Consider the following 6,703-nt stretch of genomic DNA (forward strand, 5'->3'; position numbering starts at 1 on the left):
GGGATGATGGGTTCTGGTGGATCCAACAACTCCGTTTTGACTTCATCTTCATGTACCCGGGACAAGGCATCCGATCTCTGGTTCTTGGTCCCGGGACGGTAGGTGATCCGGAAGTCAAAACGGCCGAAGAACAGTGACCAGCGGGCTTGCCTGGGATTCAGCCGCTTGGCGGTCCTGATATACTCCAGGTTCCGGTGGTCAGTGAAAACCGTGAATGGCACGGACGTTCCCTCCAACAGATGTCTCCACTCTTCAAGAGCCTCTTTCACCGCAAGGAGTTCTCGATTGCCGACGTCATAGTTCCGTTCGGCCGGGGTCAACCTGCGGGAAAAATAGGCACATGGGTGAAGGACCTTATCGGTCTTCCCGCTCTGGGAAAGCACAGCTCCTATCCCTGAGTCCGAGGCGTCCACTTCAACCACTAACTGGCGACTAGGATCGGGCTGCACCAGAACGGGTGCAGACGAGAAGCGCCGTTTCAACTCCTTGAACGCGGCATCGCAACGATCCGACCAGGTGAAGGGAACTTTTGGTGAGGTCAGGGCTGTCAGGGGACTAACTACCTGACTGTAGCCCTTAATGAACCTCCTGTAGAAATTAGCAAAGCCGAGGAACTGTTGCAGCTTCCTACAGCTAGTGGGTTGGGGCCAGTCTCTCACCGCCGCAACCTTGGCCGGATCAGGAGCGACGGAGTTGGGGGAGATGATAAACCCCAGGAAGGACAAAGAGGTGCGGTGGAACTCACACTTCTCGCCCTTCACAAACAGCCGGTTCTCCAACAACCGCTGCAGAACCTGACGTACATGCCGGACATGAGTCTCAGGATCCGGAGAAAAGATGAGTATATCGTCTAGATATACGAAGACGAATCGGTGCAGGAAATCCCGCAAGACATCATTAACTAATGCTTGGAACGTCGCGGGGGCGTTTGTGAGGCCGAACGGCATGACCAGGTACTCAAAGTGACCTAATGGGGTGTTGAATGCCGTCTTCCATTCGTCTCCCTTCCGGATCCGAACCAGGTGATACGCATTTCTAAGATCCAGTTTAGTAAAGATTTTGGCTCCATGCAGGGGGGTGAACACGGAATCTAATAATGGCAACGGGTATCGGTTGCGAACCGTAATCTCATTCAGCCCCCTGTGTTCAATAAATGGACGAAGTCCGCCATCTTTCTTGCCCACAAAAAAGAAACCTGCCCCCATCGGGGAGGTGGAGTTCCGGATCAGCCCGGCAGCTAATGAGCCCCGGATGTAGGTCTCCATTGATTCGCGCTCAGGTCGTGAGAGGTTGTACAGCCTGCTGGACGGGAACTCAGCGCCTGGAACCAAATCAATGGCACAATCATACGGACGGTGCGGGGGAAGGGTGAGTGCCAGATCCTTGCTGAAGACGTCAGCAAGATCGTGGTACTCAACTGGCACTGCCGTCAGATTGGGCGGGACTTTGACCTCCTCCTTAGCCTGGGAACCGGGAGGAACCGAGGATCCTAAACACACCCGATGGCAGGTTTCGCTCCACTGAACCACCACCCCAGACGGCCAATCGATCCGGGGATGCCCAAAATCACGCGGGAGGTGGCAGGAGTTACAAAAAACTCAATCTCCTCCCGGTGGTTTCCAGACACCACCAGAGTTACTGGTGGTGTCTTGTGTGTGAGTAAAGGGAGGAGGGTGCCATCTAGTGCCCGCACCTGCAATGGCGTAGGAAGCGCCACCAGAGGGAGCCCTACCTCCTTTGCCCATCTGCTGTCTAGCAGATTCCCTTCTGACCCCGTGTCCACCAGTGCTCGGGCTTGAAGGGTTAAATCCCCGCTCAGGATTGTGACTGGGAGTCGTGTGGCAATTTGTGTGTGTCTCACTTGAATGTCTTGACCCCCCCTTAGCCCAGTCTCTAAGGGCGAGTGTTGACGTTTTGGCCGTTTGGGGCAGTCTGTGTGTGCTCTGTTGAGCTGCAGAGAAAACACTCTCCACGGATCAGCCTTCCCATTTTGGCCCTGTGCGTCTCCCTAACAACGTCAACAGGGGGAGCTGTTGCCCCACAAAGCGCTGCGGCTGTGGAGCGTGGGGAGGGCGGCCCCTTTTCGAACCCGGAAGGGAGAGGGGCGGCGCGTATCCGGTCACGTCCTTCGCCTCGCTCCCGACGGCGTTCCTCTAACCGATTGTCTAATCGTATAACGAGATCAATAAGCCCGTCTAAATCCCGCGGTTCGTCCTTAGCCACCAGGAGCTCCTTTAGGACCAACGACAGTCCGTTTACGAAGGCGGCGCAGAGGGCAGTGTTATTCCAGCCGGACCTCGCAGCCGCGATGCGGAAGTCGACTGCATAAGCAGCTGCGCTCCGGCGCCCCTGTCTCATTGACAGCAGCACGGCTGAAGCGGTCTCTCCTCTATTTGGGTGATCGAACACTGTTCTGAACTCCCTCACAAACCCATCATATGTCAGAAGGAGCCGTGAATTTTGCTCCCAAAGCGCTGTAGCCCAAGCGCGTGCCTTGCCGCGAAGCAGATTAATTACATAAGCTATTTTGCTAGAATCAGTCGCGTACATGACAGGACGTTGTGCGAAGACGAGCGAACACTGCATAAGGAAGTCCGCGCACGTCTCCACACAACCTCCGTACGGCTCTGGAGGGCTTATGTATGCTTCCGGGGAAGGTGGGAGGGGTCATTGAACGACCAGTGGAACGTCACTGTTACGCACAGGGTCGACAGGAGGGAGAGCCGCAGCAGCGCCCTGAGGGCGCGCCTCCACCTGCGCGGCGAGAGCCTCCACCCTGCGGTTAAGGAGGACGTTCTGCTCGGTCATTAAATCCAACCGAGCCGTGAAAACGGTGAGGATCCGCTGCAACTCACCGATCATTCCTCCTGCGGGCGCCTGTGCACCCTGTTCTTCCATTGGCCGTTCAACAGCCGGTTGACGCCCCTCGGGATCCATGACGTTGGCCGAGATATCCTGTTGGGAAAGTGTAAGTACACGGACCCACAACAGGGGGCGCAAATGAACGGACAATGGAATAGGTCAAATAACAACACTTTACTGTTGCGAACGTGCACAACAAACACAACAGATTACACAATAGATCAGAGGTCAAATTACAAGGTGTCGTGTGGGCAGGCTCGAAGATAGGAGACGCCTGTCCAAAGCAGAACCGGAACCACACGATTTCCTCTGCCACCAGACCCCGGGAATACTGGAGCCGCCAAGTCCCGAACTCCCAGGTGGCCACTGCCTCCGCGTGTCGGACCTGGTACTGCTGGCGAGGAACAAAAACACAATTAAACGTGGGTGCGTCTGCACCCAGCAATCTGCACGGCAGGGAAGCTACCTCCACCTCTCGTTGGAGGAAAAAGTCTGTTATCACTCACAAAAATCACAAAAAGGGCTTTCTATCAAGCAGTCAGGCTGAGGATATTACCTTTCAGGTAGAACGATATCTCGGCAAAGAGGTGGAGATGACGTCTTGCTGATATACCGATGCAGATCAGATGAGTGGTGACAGCTGTCACAGGTGATGAGTGTCAGCTGTCACCCCGGCTGCTCCTGTGAGGCGGCAGCGCCCTCTGGTGCCTGGAGCCCGCACTCCAGGCAGGGTGCCCTCTGGTGGTGGTGGGCCAGCAGTACCTCCTCTTCAGCGGCCCACACAACAACCATATTGTTATTGTCTGTACGTCGTTGTGCGATTCACAACATTAAATTGTTACTTTTGGCTTATCCATTGTCCGTTCATTAACGCCCCCTGTTGTGGGTCCGTGTCACGACACTTTCACAACAAATTATGCGTTGTTGTTGTTGTCCCCACTAATCACATAGGAATGTGTGTGAATTATGCAAATCATATGTAAATGAGATCCTCTTCAGGCACATTCACTGGGTTTTTCATAGGTCTCCACTTGATTTTTCGTGTGTGTATGTGTGTGTTTTTATGTGTGTGAGCGCGCGCGTGTGTGTATGATAGTGGGGGGACTCTGCCTTGCAGATTGTTCTTTGCAAAGCAAGGCCACTTAAACATTAAAAGTGTACAGTGTTTGGGTTTTTTAAGATTTAAGTCTTAGAAAGAATTTTCTTTGGCGCTACTATATTTTTATTTATTAGCCAATACATAATATGATATTACTAATATGATCAAAATTTGAATATGATGCCAAAAGCTTGGTGCACCTATCTTTGGACAGTTTTGCCCATTCCTCTTTGCAGCACCTCTCAAGCTCCATCAGGTTGGATGGGGAGCGTCGGTGCACAGCCATTTTCACATCTCTCCAGTGATGTTCAATCAGATTCAGGTCTGGACTCTGGTTGGGCCACTCAAGGACATTCACAGACTTGTCCTAAAGCCACTCCTTTGATTTCTTGGCTGTGTGTTTAGGGTCATTGTCCTGCTGAAAGAAGAACCGTAGCCTCAGTCTGAGGTCAAGAGTGCTCTGGAGCAGGTTTTCATCCAGGATGTCTCTGTACGTTGTTGCATTCATCTTTCCCTCAATCCTGACTAGTCTCCAGTTCCTGCCACTGAAAAACATCCCCACAGCATGATGCTGCCACCACCATGCTTCACTGTAGGGATGGTGCCTGGTTTCCCCCCACATGACGCCTGGCATTTAGGCCATAGCGTTCAATCTTTGTCTCATCAGACCGGAGAATTTTGTTTCTCGTGGTCTGAGAGCCCTCAGGTGCCTTTTGGCAAACTCCAGGTGGGCTGCCATGTGCCTTTTACTGAGGAGTGGCTTCCGTCTGGCCACTCTACCATACAGGCCTGATTGGTGGATTGCTGCAGAGATGGTTGTCCTTCTGGAAGGTTCTCCTGTCTCCACAGAGGAATGCTGGAACTCTGACAGAGTGACCATCGGGTTCTTGGTTACCTTCCTGACTAAGGCCCTTCTCTCACTCAGTTTAGACGAGCGGCCAGCTCTGCGAAGAGTCCTGCTGGATCCGAACTTCTTTCATTTATGGATGATGAAGGACATTGTGCTCAGTGGGACCTTCAAAGCAGCAGAAATGTTTCTGTACCCTTCCCCGGATTTGTGCCTTGAGACAAGCTGCAGAAACATCTCAAGGATGATCAGTGGAAACAGGATGTATCTGAGCTCAATTTTGAGCTTCATGGCAAAGGCTGTGAATACTTACATATATACTCAACAAAAATATAAACGCAACACTTTTGGTTTTGCTCCCATTTTGTATGAGATGAACTCAAAGATCTAAAACTTTTCCCACATACACACTATCACCATTTCCCTCAAATATTGTTCACAAACCAGTCTAAATCTGTGATAGTGAGCACTTCTCCTTTGCTGAGATAATCCATCCCACCTCACAGGTGTGCCATACCAAGATGCTGATTAGACACCATGATTAGTGCACAGGTGTGCCTTAGACTGCCCACAATAAAAGGCCACTCTGAAAGGTGCAGTTTTGTTTTATTGGGGGGGGGGGATACCAGTCAGTATCTGGTGTGACCACCATTTGCCTCATGCAGTGCAACACATCTCCTTCGCATCATCTGTTAAGAGAACACCTCTCCAACGTGCCAAACACCAGCGAATGTGAGCATTTGCCCACTCAAGTCGGTTACGATGACGAACTGGAGTCAGGTCGAGACCCCGATGAGGACGACGAGCATGCAGATGAGCTTCCCTGAGACGGTTTCTGACAGTTTGTGCAGAAATTCTTTGGTTATGCAAACCGATTGTTCCAGCAGCTGCCCGAGTGGCTGGTCTCAGACGATCTTGGAGGTGAACATGCTGGATGTGGAGGTCCTGGGCTGGTGTGGTTACACGTGGTCTGCGGTTGTGAGGCTGGTTGGATGTACTGCCAAATTCTCTGAAACGCCTTTGGAGACGGCTTATGGTAGAGAAATGAACATTCAATACGCGAGCAACAGCTCTGGTTGACATTCCTGCTGTCAGCATGCCAATTGCATGCTCCCTCAAATCTTGTGACATCTGTGGCATTGTGCTGTGTGATAAATCTGCACCTTTCAGAGTGGCCTTTTATTGTGGGCAGTCTAAGGCACACCTGTGCACTAATCGTGTCTAATCAGCATCTTGATATGGCACACCTGTGAGGTGGGATGGATTATCTCAGCAAAGGAGAAGTGCTCACTATCACAGATTTAGACTGGTTTGTGAACAATATTTGAGGGAAATGATGATATTGTGTATGTGGAAAAAGTTTTAGATCTTTGAGTTCATCTCATACAAATTGGGAGCAAAACCAAAAGTGTTGCGTTTATATTTTTGTTGAGTGTGATTTCTTAGTTTATTTTTAATAAATTTGCAAAAGTCTCAAAACAACTCTTCACATTGTCATTATGGGGTATTGTGTGTAGACTTTGGAAGAAAAAAAGAATTTCACCCATTTTGGAATAAGGCTATAACATAACAAAATGTGGAAAAAGTGAAGCACTGTGAATACTTTCCGGATGCACTATATACGTATGAGAAACATAGATTAATACAGAAATAAACTGTTTCAAAGCATTTTCTGCCATGTTAGTATATTTTGTTCCAGCGAGTAGCCACCTGACATCAACATTCATCTCTACCCTAAATGGCTGCCGCCATGCGCTTAAGGGTTAAATAATAGCTTTTTTTAATGTGCTGCATTTCTGCAGCACTTTTTCATCTGCTGCTCAAACTTATTTACAGTGATTATTATTGACACAAACACTCACACATCAATGTCACATGCTCAACTGAATACCAGG

This window comes from Thalassophryne amazonica, chromosome 20 (assembly GCF_902500255.1).
Source record: "Thalassophryne amazonica chromosome 20, fThaAma1.1, whole genome shotgun sequence".
Taxonomy (NCBI): domain Eukaryota; kingdom Metazoa; phylum Chordata; class Actinopteri; order Batrachoidiformes; family Batrachoididae; genus Thalassophryne; species Thalassophryne amazonica.